Source organism: Pongo abelii, chromosome 9, assembly GCF_028885655.2.
Source record: "Pongo abelii isolate AG06213 chromosome 9, NHGRI_mPonAbe1-v2.0_pri, whole genome shotgun sequence".
Taxonomy (NCBI): domain Eukaryota; kingdom Metazoa; phylum Chordata; class Mammalia; order Primates; family Hominidae; genus Pongo; species Pongo abelii.
This window is the reverse complement of record NC_071994.2, coordinates 90,695,084-90,710,429: the sequence shown is the minus strand read 5'-3', so window position 1 is coordinate 90,710,429 and position 15,346 is coordinate 90,695,084. Positions and strand designations below refer to the sequence as shown.

Here is a 15,346-nt window from a genome sequence, read left to right as displayed (position 1 = left end):
GCAGAACCTTAGGCAAATTCACTTAACCTCTCTATGCCTTGATTTCTTCCTCTGAAAAAATGGAGATAAAGAAATGTATACTTCATAGACTGGTTGTGAGGACTGAATAAGTCAACATGTGTATAGTGTCTGCCACATAGTAAGCCCTTCTTAAGTATTTGCTATTTTGATTAACTAAGATAACCATTGTCAGTCTTCTTTTACTCATGAAATTTACTGTACCAAATACACAATCAGGATGATCTTAACAAAGACAGCACTATAAACGGCAGCACAAACCTATGGAGACATTGATTATACAGTCTGAGTTTTCCAGGGCATCTTGATCTTATGTTGTCCAGCTCCTTGCCATTCTGTATAGCACATCCTATCTTCCAATTTAAGCAGAGCAAACTCCTTAGGGGTGGAGGCCTTCTTTACCTTGCTCATCACTGTGCCTCCAATACCTACCTGTACCTTGAAGGGTGCTTGGCACATAGAATATGCTCAATAATGATTTTTGGTATGTTTGTTGCATGAATTTGGGATGGTATTAATGTGGTAGGTACTTTTTTGCTTGTCTTCAAATGTGCACACTCTTACCCCCTAGTTGTACTATTAACTTTTATAAGATTAAGACAAGAAGACAAGTGTTTGGTCTTCTTTCTGCAATCTTGGCAAATCTTGATCTGTCTATGAGATTATAGCTGACACAGGCCACAGTCTGATTATATGGAGATTTCTTTTTTTGCCATCAACTGGAATATTCAAGCTAGAACCTGCTTTTGATATGGATAAGAAAAAGGAGCAGGGAAAGCTATAATTCTTTTGTATCACATGCATCTGATATCTGCTCTCCTTTTTAACCCACAGTCATTAGAAAGAGACGCAAACTAAAATTCCTTTCCTCTATAGCTTCCATGAGCTCCGAAACTAAATATTTCTTCTCTGTGATACAAAATCAAGTTGTTTAGCTTATCTATTACACTGTAGGATATAGCTGGTTATGCAGGTATTCAGCTCCCATTTGATAATTAGTTTTATAAAACCCAACGTATAACACATGGTTCGCCACACTTTAGCTAAACTAATGGGAAACAAATAAATTCAGGTATTTCTAATATTTTTACATTTTCTTCTCAATCGCTTCATTGAGTTGTGCTTCTCAGGCTTGAAAATTTTAATATGCCATTGAGCCCATCTCTTGGGATGTCATGTGGGCTTAAATAGGTAAATCAAGTCTCTGGATGTAGGTCTTTGGTGGAGAAGCATCTACCATGCTCGGCCCAGCCCTGTTCTGCTGTCCTCTGTCAGGTGTATGAAGAAACAGGCTGCTATAATCTGAGATTGGGTATGCCCTCTGTTTCTGGATGGGGTCGTGTGTGTCCCTTCCACATGGAATGGCAGATGGTAAGGGCTCTCTATCTTAAAGAGGATACTAATTGTATACCTCAAAATGAAGAATATAATAATATCTAAGATTATGGTAACTATGTCTCTGAAAGTTAGTATAGGCTCCTGGAAAGTTGTATGTACAGAGATGGAAAATGCAAAGGCAGCATACTAGTTTAGAGTTCTGGCTTTGGAACCACACCTGGATTTCAATTCAGCTATGAATTTGAATAAGGCACTTTAGTCTGTTTTCTCAACTGTAAAATGGTAGATAATAATTCCTATTTTGAGTAGTAAATGAGGTAATATGCATTAAGTGTTTAGTACCAGCCGTAGAAAATATTCAATAAATGCTACCTCAACCTTTTAGAATTGTGTCTGCAAGTAGCAGAAAGCCTGTTTTCAAACACTTACACTCTTTGGGGTTCATTTTCCTCACGTTATAAAACTTGTGGAGGGAGATTGCTTCAGATGTTGGTTCAGTGATGCAAAGGCAAACACTTCTTCCATTCTCTAGGCCTTTTACTAATGGTTGTAATATAGTTGTCATGGTTCCATACATTCTGTACTTTCATTAGGGAAAACGAAAGTCTTCTCAGAGTCCCATAAGAATTGCCCTTGTGTCTCACTGGCCCAAACTGTCTAATATAAGAGAATATGGGAAAGTGACATTTAGCCTCTTCCATCTCCATCATGGAAATGGAAAGAAAAAATGGTATGTCAGGTGTTTGTTAGATAATCCAGTGCATAGTGCCTCAAATGTTAGCACCTAGTAGTAGTCCCATTGGTAGTAGTCACAGAAGGAAGAGGAATGGAACAGAGAAGAGGGCAAAGAAGAGGAAGGAAGTAAGATGAAGTGGAGCACAACGTAGGAGACTGGAAAAAAGTTTCAAATCAAAGTAGTCCCCCGAAATGGTTCATTTATTACCTACATACTATGTTCTGCCACCTTACAGAACTTTTCGTATGTATAACTAGTCTAACATTTCTAATTGTCACAAAACACTGCAAGTTGAAGCAACAATCCTCCCATTTTTCACATGAGGAATTTGAGGTCCTGCACGGTGAGAAGACTTGCCTATTGTCTCATGACTAATGAGTAATGGAGCAGTTTTTAAATTAAGGTCTTAGCTGATGATTATTAGAGCTGAGCATATATGGACTGTTTTCTTTGGAAATTTAGTGTATTCTTTGAAAAATTAAATAGCTCCATGAAAAAGAAATTATTTGGTCAAAAAGGTGAAAAACTCTATTCTCTTATTGGAGATAAACACTGAGAAGTCTTGCACTGTAGAAACCTATCATCTATTTGTTAACTCTTTCTATCATTTTGCAAACATATACACAAGACCATATTTTTCCAAGTAAACCTCTTAACATTCTGAAGAACTGATGCTCCAAAGAACTTACTTCGGAAAACATCATCAATCATCATAGACCCAAGAGAAGGCATGTTTATGAGGCCTGAAGAGTAGTTCATATCTTTAATGAGAAGGGGGCTAGACGAAGCAAATTTCCGCTTCTCATCATGGAGAAAGCATCACTTTGGGCTCTCTGAGCACCTAAGGAGATGACAGAGGTAATTCTAACAGATCCAACAATTTTCTGTGAAGTTAAATTGGCTCAACCTAGAGCACAAATAGAAAAGTGCCCAGAATCAGTCATTCAATTCACTGAAATAGCAAAGGGAGATTTTTATTTAAATGGAAATGAGTCACTACAGATTTTTTTATATGGAAACATGCTATTTATGCCATCAATGTATAGAGGTCCCTGTGATTAACATTTTGGTTCTAGACACTAATTTCCAGCACAACATGGTGCAGCATGAAATCATTGTCAAGCAGATAATGCCAGGCTTCCGTTTAAGGCATTCACTTCAGCTGCAAATTGACAAATGAACACAAGGCCAGTTCTGACCTAAATAAAGCATTGAATCTGATGAATCTAAAGTTCTAGCTCTGCAAGATTCAGAATTTCCAGGCACATGGAACTGGGGTTCTAAAATGCAATGGGCCTTTCATGGCTAACTTGATGACAGAGACCTACAGCTGGAAGTTATAAATTTTCTTAGACGGCAAAACCCGCCCTTGGGATTCTAGTCAGGTGGCAGAATCATTAGTGTTGCCTCCACCTTAACTGAAATTTAGAAACTGCCATTTGCCACTTCTGTTTTAATTAACTAATTAACTTTGTTTTAATTAGCACTGTCATGAGGGCCCACTTTGGCTGTCTGCTAAAGCAACTGCTGGTCTCCCCACATTCATTGGCCGAATTACAATATGCCTAGAAAACTGGTTCATTTGTGTGAATTCCAATATGCCCCAATTGTTATCAGAGCTTTCATAATTTCCAATGGCTTATATTTCCTTCAGGCATTATTAGTCTGCATGAAGTGATGTTCATCCTATTTCTCTTTCTTTAGAGTCCTCCACCTTTTCCTTCTATCTCTCCAGATCCTACTCATCTTCCAAGGCTAGGACACCTCAATGAGACCCTATCAGATTTACCCATCTCACAGATTTTCCCTCATCTGGACTCTTGGAGCATTTATTATGTATACCATATATTTCACACATATCCCTCACCCTTTCTTCACTTGTTATTTATTCACAGACATTGACTGAGGACTGAGCAATACCACCACTGTGCTAGGCCCTCGGGATATAGAGTTTGTTTAGCGTACATATGTAACATTTTCACAACTATCTAATGCTGTCTTCAGCGTATTTATATCTCCCTTGGTGCCTAGCACAGTGCTTGCACAGCAGTGATTAATAAAGAGCATACAGAAGGACAGGTGGATTAGAGATCTGTTGGGCAGCACCTTATGGAGGTCACACTGCCTTCAGAGGGAATAAGATTACTCACTTTGTTGACTTGATGGGCCAGATTTTATCTGATAATGCTTTGTCCTAAAAATACAAGAAAAAAATGCTTTCTTTCTAAAATGAACTTTTCTTTTTAAAATCAAGCTTCCATTGAATGCCTACTCAGCAGCATCAGCAACTGTTCCAGATCCTAGGGATACAGAGATAGATAAAAAACAATCTTTGAGAAGCCCTCAGTCTCCCAGGAAAGGCAGGATTAGTCACAGTAAGTTCAATAAAGCAATACAGTGCCATGATAGGAGCCTACAGAGAAACAGAGGGACCCAAAGGTAGAAGTAGTAAATTCTGTCAGAAATTAGAAATAATGTTTAAAAGATACTAATTCAAACAAGAGAAACTATCTAAGTGTTTTAAACCCTGTTTACAAGCCTTCAGGGCTTCTCCACCCAGTAGGACAGGATAGAGCCAAATTTCTTTTGCATAGTAGGAAAGGCCCTTGCTAATCTGACTCCTTCACCTTTAGCTAGCCTTGCTTCTGGCCACCCCCTGCCTGACTTTCCACTCTGATCCTTATATAATTTCCTTGCTCTAGGGCCTCTAGAGAGGCAGCTACTTTGGTATGAAATACACCTACCCCATCTCACCCTCAACTCTCACTTAGCCAACTCATACTCATCTTAGATACCAATTCTTCTGGAAAGCCTCTCCTGGCCCTCTGAGACTGCATTAAGTTCCTCTCCTTATGATCCAAATGAGCTATGTGCTTCTCACTACAGAGCATTTATCATCCCACGTTAGAATTGTCTGTTTAATTGAAAGACTCTTTTACACCATCATCTCTAGCCTCGCCACACACACACACTATACCATGAACTTATTAAAGAGAGGAGCTGTATCTTACTCATTTTCTGTATCATTTGCACCCTGCACAGTGCCAATCACATACTCAATACTCAAAAAATGTTTGTTAAATGAATACATGGATAAATAACTAACGATGTCTGAGCTGCACTGGCATTTGCCAGTGAACAAGAAAAGGCTGAAGCTAGGGAGTAATTATATTTATTGAGCACTTGCTATGGGCCAGGCACTGCTCTAAACCCCTTAAATGTAATGAATCTTTTTATATCCACAACAATCTATGGGGTAGGCATTATTAGCTCATTTATTGTACACATGAGGAAACTGAGGCAAACAGAAGCTAATTGACTTCCCCATTCAGACAGTAAGTAGAAGAGGAAGAATTAGAATGAAAGGAAGCTAGCTTCATAGCCCACTCAGTTAACCGTTAAGCTGCGTTCCCTATTCCAGCCCTTATGACAAATATGGCAGCCCTAACTGAGGAAAAACTGACATTAATAAGTAAGGAGTAGAACTCCCCACCAAGGAATTTCCTTGAAAACTGCTCCCTGTATCTTTATTGCACTGCACACTTTTGATTCCATCATATCCTGAATGAACCTAATTTGATTGTGAATAGAGTACACAAAAGCCTCTGAGATAAAATTTAAACCTTAAGAACTGCCTGAAATTTGGTGGTGATTTTCAAATATTTGTATAGATTTTGTTTATGAGAATAAAATCTGACTGACTTTTTATTATGTATAATATTTTTACAGGAATTGAGAAGACTTAGACTACTTTTTTTTTTTCTTTTATTGTAATTATTATTATTATTATTATTATTATACTTTAGGTTTTATGGTACATGTGCCCAATGTGCAGGTAAGTTACATATGTATACATGTGCCATGCTGGTGCACTGCACCCACCAACTCGTCATCTAGCAACTTTTTTGTATAATATTTTTAGTTACAAAGTTTTTATTATAAACTTTTATTATGAGCTCTTTATAAACCACATTTTTACTCTGCTTCTATTTACTAATTTTTCCCTCCAAGAAGTCCCACAAACTTAAAAAAATAGAACTTTATTAATATACTTTGAGGATTATGCTGTTTTGTTGTTGTGTTGTTTGTTGTATTTTTTTTTTTTTTTTTTGAGATGGACTCTCACTCTGTTGCCAGGCTGTAGTGCAAGGGTGTGATCTGGGCTCACTGCAACCTCCACCTTCCAGTTTCAAGCGATTCTCCTGCCTCAGCCTCCCAAGTTGTGGGACTATAGGCACGCACCACCACACCCAGCTAATTTTTGGATTTTTAGAAGAGATGGGGTTTCACCATGTTGTCCAGGATGGTCTTGATCTCTTGACCTCATGATCCACCTGCCAGTGGGTCAATGTTTCAAGTCATCTAACCCTTTCCCACTCTCTCCCCTTAGAACAAAATTACAGGAGTGCAGGCTGTGAAATCTCAACAGCAGAAATTGCAACCCTTTTCCAAATCCCACCTATCCCTTAGCACAATGGTATTCAACAGGTGCTTACTTTGGATAATAACAATGAATGAGGAACTGCAGAAACACTGACTGGAATGACAGCTCCCAAAAGCAGTGAGAACAACAAGCTGGGATTGTTGTTTCGAATGTGGGGCTGTATTTACAAACTCACCTAGCCATAAATCGCCAAGAGCTGAGTCACAAACCCTGATATAGTTACTTTTCTTTGGAGGGAGTGCCTAATCTGAAGTGAAATGAAATAGGCAAAGGATCCTTATGCTTCCCACCTTGGTTCAGTCCAGTGTAATTCAACCAGAGTTTTTAGAATAATCATTATATACTGGGTACATTGCTGAATTCTGGGAGAATAAAGATAAACAAGACACAAAGCCTGCCCTTTGGAAAAGCTCACAGAGTAGTGGGGAGATCAATTCATACACAAAGCAATGTTTTAGAATATGAAGTGATGAGGGAGAAAAATGCACAGAGAAATCAGAAGTCACTGAAGAATAAACTGAGTCCAATTTGAAGGTTTCTGGAAAGGTGACACTTGAGTTGAATCTCAAAGGGATAGCATTAGGAGAAATAACTAATGTAATTGATGGGTTAATGGGTACAACAAAGCAACAAACCACCATGGCACATGTATACCTATGTAACAAACCTGCATGTTCTGCACATGTACCCCAGAACTTAAAGTATTAAAAAAAAAAAAAAAAAAGGATGAAGCCATGTGAAAACCGTGGAATACACCATACTGGGAAACAACAGGAGCAACAGCCCAGAAGTATGAAACAACATGGTGTGTGCAGGGAATCACAAGCATGTAAAATGTGTGTCAGCAGGTAACAGGAGATGAAACTGACAGGGAAGGGGCAGAGGAGGATCCTCTATTGTTTCCTTATAAGCTTAGCCTCAAGGAACCATCAGCCAACCACCTTCCAGCTCTCCCAATTTCCTTTCAGTTGCCTCTTTTCCCTTCTTAACACCCACTTTAGACATCCAATACTCATGGCTAATACTCATGGCTACCTCCCCAGCATCAACCTGATGCCTCCACACACCATATGCAATCAAAACTTCCCCTCCTCTCTGCTAGAGAACAGATAAATTTATCTGTGCTATGATGATAAGGATTGATAATGGCTTGCTTCATCCTTTAAACACTTACTGAGCAACTACTTTATGACAGATACTGTGCTAAGTACTTTTATCTGTTATCTCATTGGATCTTCACATAGTATTTTAAAATAGAAACTATCATCGCCTATCCACATATAAAGAAAAATTAGTAACGGAAGCACATAGAGGCCTAATACCCTTTAGTTAGTGAACTAATAGGTGACAGAACCAAAATTTAGGGTTCAAACGCAGGTCTATATATCTTCAAAGCTCTTTTTCATTCCAACATTGCTTTACTGGTGGATTTATTTTCTCAAGCATGTATCTCATTTTGTTCTTGTTACTGTTGATAAATAAGGTCATGATGAATGTATTTCTGCCACATATTTTGACACAATTTTTTAGTCTCAGAGAAATAACCCTAAAGGCAACTTTTTTTATTTTTTTGGTATATAGGCAAATCAGTCCAAGTGACCCTGATGGAACAAGGTAGCCGTCGGTGTCTCTCATGTCATAATTTGAAAGAAGTAGTGTGGTATAGGGAAGTGAGCTTTGTCAGCGAAGACATGCATTCTAATCCTGACTTTGACATTTACAAGCCAGAACCCTAGACTAAGCACTTAAATTCTCAGAGCCTCTAGAAAATAAGGACAAAAATATTCATTTCACTCTGTATTGTGCTCAAAGGTCCACTGTGAACATAATAGAGAATGTATCCCACAGGGCCGCACACGGTGGCTCACGCCTATAATCCCAGAACTTTGGGAGGCTGAGGCAGGAGGATCATGAGGTCAGGAGTTTAAGGCCAGCCTGACCAACATGGTGAAACCTTGTCTGTACCAAAAATACAAAAATTAGTGGGGCATGGGGGCGGGCACCTGTAATCCCAGCTACTTGGGAGGCTGAGGCAGCAGAATTGCTTAAACCCAGGAGGCGGAGAATGCAGTGAGCCAAGATTGCACCATTGCACTCCAGCCTAGGTGACAGAGCAAGACTCCATCTAAAAAAAAAAGAAAGAAAGAAAGAAAAGAATGTGTCCCACAGTTTAGATCCATGAAATGTGAGTCTTCTTTTCACTAATCCTGGGGTCAATCTCATGACCCCACCTAATAGACAGTCCTGGTGACAATCTAAGAGTAGGCTATATGACTTTATTCTTTAGAATGCTACTGACATGAAAATATTTGACTTCAGGAACCCTGCCTGAATTACTAGGAAATCATTGGTCTATCCTGGGGATCCATGGCCCTCCAAATTTTCATTACATCCTTCGGTGGCAAGTTAATAAGTTTCTGCTTAACTGCTTTTCTAGAAGTCAAACTTTCCTCAGGGTTTAAAGGCAGTTTGTGAGTTTTAGCCATTTCTCTCGTTCCTGTTGTGGTTTGGCAGTGCATTTATGGTTCTTCATAAAAAATATGAGTTTTAACTTGGCCCAGAACATGTGGATCCATCTTTACTTAATTACATAGAAACTAAATGATGAATCACTGCAATAAATTTTATGCATCATATAATATGAAGCTGTATTTGGTGAGGCATATGTGCGCTCATGTTTTTCATGTATATTTAGTCAAAAAAATTTAAAAAGCAATTGAAGAAAATAGTCACAGCATCTCTCAGGTGCATAAGCTTTCTGCCTAGCCTTGCTCTGTGGCATCACGACAGCACATTCTGGATAAAGAAGTTGCCAGAGTGCGTGACTCCCCCTCTGCTGAGTTAAAATGGCACAGCCAGAAATATAAACTAATAATGCTGTTTCTTTCATTTATTTATGTGACTTTTTAGTTTGAGAAAAAAGAGAGAACACAACTTGGTAAACAAACATAAATCTGTCATTGGCCATGCTCTTCCAAAACAAACAGTAACTGAAAAGCAAAAAGCATGGTGAATATAATGAGGCTCCCGGTGAAAAGAATAATTACAATTAGCATTTGTTAAGTAAGTCCCAGTCATGTGAGACACTTTTCCATGTGTTTTCCATACTACTATTTTATGGGGTAAGACTTCCCAACCCAGAGTTTCTGATTCAGTTAGTATGGAGTAGGGCCAGAGAGATTGCTTTGCTAAGGAACTTCCAAGTAATGATGGCATTCCTGGGTTAGGAATCACAATATAGATTCACTTAGAGAACCATGGACTTACATATTCTAAGCTCACAACAGTGATATGAGTCAGATATTATTAACTCTGTTTTAAAAGTGAGAAACTTGAAGCTGAGAGAGGTTAAGTGATCTAAGATTACATGGCTGGTAAGGGACACAAATGATCCTGACATCCAAAGTTGTCTGAGTCCAAACAGCATGTTCTTTCCACAGTACCATGATTGGTAAGCTTTCAAGAGGATATGTCAAGTGGGTAATTGCTCCCTCCTTCCTGTTTGCTCCATACTCAAACTTTTGTTTTGCAGATTCATTAAACTCTAGGACATTGCTGGCCCACCTGAGGGTAAGATAATAACACTGCTCTTATAAGAGGCTTGCTATTGGTTATTAAGCATGCTCTCCACTCTGCCCATCTGGTAAATTCCATAGCAGTCTCAGAGATGATGCTAAAAGTCTTCATCCACCTTCTCCACTTCTGGTTGAGGGGAACACTTTTTCACCTCACTAGGAGCCAATGTCCAATCCAAAAGACTATTTGCCATTCCCCTACATTCAGGTCCAAACAAACAACTGCATCAGTGCCAGATGCAGGGACACAGTTAATTAACAGGGAATTAGAAAAGAACTTAGGATATAAGTTAGCTAGTATCTCAGCATCACCATGTAGAATTGCTGTAAAAACAAAAGCTAAATTAAACAAAAAAACTTATTACATCTTCAATAGCACGAATAAAACAAGGGAAGTAATAGGATAGAATAATATCAACCTGGAAGTCCTCTTTAGTAGCCAGATGATGGCCCCTAAACATGGTCACATGCTATTCCCTGGAACCTGTGAATATGTTATCTTATATGGCAAAAGGGACTTGCAGGTACAATTATGTTAAGGGAAGATGATCCTGGATTATCCAGTGGGCCCAATGTGATCACAAAGGTATTACAAGAGGGAAGTGGGGTGCCAGAGTCGGAGAGACATTTGAAAGTGCTCCTCTGCTGGCTTTGAATGTGGAGGAAGGGTATAGAAGCCAAGGAATGCAAGCAGCCTCTAGAAGCTGAAAAATACAAGGAAATGGATTGTCCCCTACAGCCTCCAGAAAGGAATGTAGCCCTACGGACACCATGATTTTAACTCAGTGAAAGTCATTTCAGCCTTCTGATCTCCAGAACTGTAAGATATTAAATTTCTTTTGCTTTAAAGCCACTAAATTTGTGGTCAACTTTTAAAGCAGCAATAGAAAACTAATACACCCTTCATAAGATCTGGATCCCAGATGAATGATCCTTTCCTAACCACAACACTCCTTAAAAGGTAGACTATCTTGGATTGGGCAAAAGGAGAGGAGATTTTGGTCTTTCCTACCCAAAACTCCAGTGAGTTTTCATGACATCTTACAAGGTTTTACTTTGGTCATACGTATCACACAGAAAGTCACTGTATTTTTCCCCCAACATGCATGTTCTACTAGAGATCATTGAGGACAAGAATATATTAATCCCTAGGTTGGTTCTGAGTAGATAATCAGTAAATCACTGTCGTGGTAATACAAGGTGTAAAAATGAGAGCAAGTCCTACCAATTCCCCCTACTTATATTCCTCAGGGATAAACAAGCTCCTCCTGTGCTATACCATCCATCTTAATTTTCCCATATGCTGTGGCCTGTTCACTTTACTCTGGATCCCACTGGAGTCTTGATTAGAAGCTGAAGAGAGCAGGACCACACTTGGCCCATTAGTGAGAGTCAGGCACACCAGACAGTGTGCTCTGCCTCAGGCAGACACATTATGACAATGCAGAAAAGGCACAGAAGGAACATCAGAGGAAAATGAGGGGGAACAGGAACTCTGAGTGAACTGTGGACACATCTCTCAGGAACTATCTAGCCACTGGATACAGCTGAGTGTACAGCTTATTGCTAGAGAATGGACCACGACAAAAGTAGACTTTTCTCGTCCATGCACAGAGCTAGGGCCTGCCAGCATAGCAAAATGAGAACCAAATGTTCTAGCCCAAATGGACTAGCAAGCACTTTTCCCTTTCATTGATTAACTACTAAAAACACGAGAAAAATTGATTTCATCATTCACTCACAACAGAAGTCCAACTTCAGGACTTGTCTTAATCTAAAGAATGTTTAAAATGTCTGATGGTACTTGAGAAAAACTGAGCAAATTGACTTTAGTGAAAAACTTAAAAAAAAAAAAAAGACACGTTAGCAGAACGCTAATGTGCTGAACTGGAGCTAAGCAGATGCAGACTTCTGATGTCTTGGCTGTCTTTTTCACCTTCAAACTCCAAATCCCTACATCAAAGCACATGTTATCTAATTTCCCCTTGGAAATTTTTAGAGGCTTTTGTTTAATTGCATTCACTGTACAGACACTGCTCTGTGACTGTATCTCCAGGGAGAATAGTGCCAGACAGACTACGAGTTGTGGGCTGAAAGGAGCAGACAGCCTTTAAACTCCGGGGCATTTCTGACCATCCTCAGTAATGCTAGAGAAGAATCAGACTTTGTGTGTCAACAGTCTACGGACTGTTTTTCCTCCTCCTTTTCTTCTCCCCTCAACCCCTGACCTGGGCCCCCAGCAGTCAGTCGACCAGGTCCCTTTCCTGGCCAGTAGGTGGCAGGCGAAGTTCTTTGGGCAACTCCAGTGAGAGAGCCTTTCTGCCCAAGATGCACTCAGCTTGTGTAGCAATAATCAAAGACTACCACTGTGGGTTTGCACAGAGAGCTCAATGTAAGCAGCAAAGACAAACTTTTGCAGAAGTAATGGTAAGAGAAGACGTGCTGATTACCAGATGGACCAACTGAAGAAGATTCCTAATACAAATTTCTAAATTTCATCTCTTGGTTTGCTGATTATCATTGATATCACATTTCCATACCCATAAAAATGATATAACAGTCCAGCCACGATGGCTTACGCTTATAATCCTAGCATGTTGGGAAGCCAATGTGAAAGAATCACTTGAGGCCAGGAGTTCAAGACCGTCCTGGATGACATAGCAAGACCCCATCGCTACAAAAAAATTGAACAAAATAGCTAGATGTGGTGACAGAGAGCTATCATACCAGTTACTCAGGAGGCTGAGGTGGGAGAATCACTTGAGCCCAGGAGTTTGAGGCAACAGTGAGCTATGGTCATGCCACTGCACTCTAGCCTGGGCAACAAAGATCCTGACTCAAAAAAAAAAAAAAAAAAGATGTGACATTTAAAATTTGGAAAAAATTAGCTGTAGCTGCTTCCTAGAATGTTGATGCTAGATTTTAAAAACATATACCTCACATACCATAGGAGAAGCCTTGCCTAAATATCCTCCTAGCAGTCATTTTTGACACTGAAAATGCCTTTACAATTCAATGAGTTCTGCTTCCAGTGTTAATTCTTCAGAGTCAAACTACCATTATCTTCAATTGATTGGTGATGTACCATGTGCCCATGTGTACTCTCTGTTTAATCTAATTCACTTCTTACAATAACCCTGTAAGAAAAGTTTATTAGACCCCTATACTGATGAGGACATTGAAGTGTGGAGAGGGAAAGAAACTTGCCCAAGTCAGTGAGTGGCTAAACTAAGGTTTGAATTCAACTGTTGAGGTTAAGAACTTTAGCTCTAAAATCTACTAAAATGTATCCATTTCTCTAAAGCTTGACCTTCTGAATAAGAATCAAATCTGCCTTGTCACATTCTTACTCACCCCATTTCTGGACGGGAAAAAAGAATTATGAAGGGGCACGTAGTCTTTTACTATCAGGAAAAATTAATATGTCAGAGTCTGCAACATTTTATACCTAAGTAAGTGCTCAATGCAAGTATGAAGAGGTTGAGGTCTGCTGGTGGGAGGTAGATGAGAAAAGAGACCAAGAATGAAGTCAGACTGTTTTTGCAACTATCACAGGATTTGAAGTTAAGTTCTTGGACACTCCAGCTAAAGTCTAAATAGGCAGAACCCACAGAAGGGAAAGTGGAATGAAGGATGTGGAAAGGGGATGATAGGGGCTAATGATAACTAACTTTCAATGAGCATTTATGATGTAGCAGGTACTACTGTCAGTACCACATAGACATTCACTGAACCATTAAAACAACCGCATGAGACAGGTAACATTACTATTCCCATTTTATAAATAAGAAAGTTGAAACATGTGCGGTTAAATAAATTGCCCAAGGACAAACAGCTGGAAAGGATTGGACTTTAAATTAAAACCTAAGCAGTTTGTCTCTAGAGTCCATTAGCTTAGCTACCAGAAATTATAAACACTAAGATTATATTTGAAAGACTGGTAAATAATTTGTAGGAATCAATGAAATGTCAGTATTGAGAAAGACATTTGGGAAATTATCATCATTACAACTTGATTTCAGTTAGGAATCTTCCTATTTAAGCCTCTTGATAAACTGAATGAATGACTATCCATTTCCCTGTTTTCTTTTTTTATTCCCCCACTCCCTTATCAGTTTCTCTTTCGGAAGATACAAAGCCACTGTCTGAAGTACTCCTCTGTATTATAATCCAGTCAACGTCTGAAGACAATATGGTTTGGTCATGAAAGCAAACATACACAAGAAGCACCTTTAAGTTTCTTAGCTGAAATGTCTACATAATGCCATCAGGGCTGACTTGAACTAAATTGGTACAAGGAGTTGGAAGTGTGTCCTAAAGACAGATTCAGATGAAGTACATGGTTTCATTTTATCAGTTTTATTTTTATTTCCTTTCTTCAAATGAAGACTACTTCTAAAGTTGTTGTGGAACATATATTGTAGAAAGTGGTCAGGTACAGTTCAATTTCATCAGCTATTTCTTAAGCACCTACCTAGTAGAAATACTTAAGTCAATTTTTAGAATTAAGTGTACTTGACAATCTGGATAATTTTAATGTTTAAATAAGATCATTAGAAGAAAATACTATTTTGACCAAGAAATTAAGTGATGATTTTATCATCACTTCTTCAGATCCTGATTGAAGTTTCTTCTTCTTCTTATATTTCTTCTCTGGATAAAAGCTGTAACTTCAACTAATTGCCCAAACCTGTGTCATCCTTAACAGTTCACTTGCTTTGACCCTTCACATCCAACCAGTCATTTCTCCTACTAATTTTACCTCATCTTTTGCATTTTCACTGATATCTTCATGGATGAGGTCTTCATAACCTATTGTCTGAACTGCTGACATAATTTTCTATATCTCTCTTATTGATCCACCACGCTGTCCCAGCGGCTACCAGAGTAATCTTCCTAAAGTGAAAATGTAATCACATTATTCAATACTCAAATTGATTTCAGGGGGCATACACGCCTTACAATATAAAAATCTAAAACTCTTACACATGGCTCACAGAGCCTTAATGAACTGCCCCTTGATGACTTGGCCTTCCCAACCTTGGATCCAGCCACCAGTCTGCTACATCAAGCCCCTAGAGCCCCCACCACCAGTGTGCCTCCAACCAGCCTCCAAACACATACTTCAACACGGTGCCAAACTGCATATAGTTCCCAATTACAACAATCCTTAGACATTTCTTTTATTGTTGTTGTTTTTTGGGGGGTTGGGGTATGATTTGTTTCATTTTGTTT

General features: G+C 39.0%; 1 protein-coding gene and 1 long non-coding RNA gene across 8 annotated transcripts in view; one reads left to right on the top strand and one right to left on the bottom strand.

The window, feature by feature from the left end:
* The window catches only part of GRM5 (glutamate metabotropic receptor 5), a 664,926-nt gene that overhangs the window by 598,330 nt on the left and 51,250 nt on the right, over positions 1 to 15,346 (top strand). The window lies entirely within an intron of this gene.
* The window catches only part of LOC129048727 (uncharacterized), a 182,068-nt gene that overhangs the window by 125,013 nt on the left and 41,709 nt on the right, over positions 1 to 15,346 (bottom strand). For 2 of the 3 annotated variants that reach the window (XR_008511307.1, XR_008511305.1), the window contains one exon: positions 14,162 to 15,007. This is a non-coding gene — a long non-coding RNA (uncharacterized LOC129048727). Of the gene's footprint in view, positions 1 to 14,161; positions 15,008 to 15,346 lie in introns of those variants that run through there. The other variant, XR_008511306.2, reaches the window with a different exon arrangement.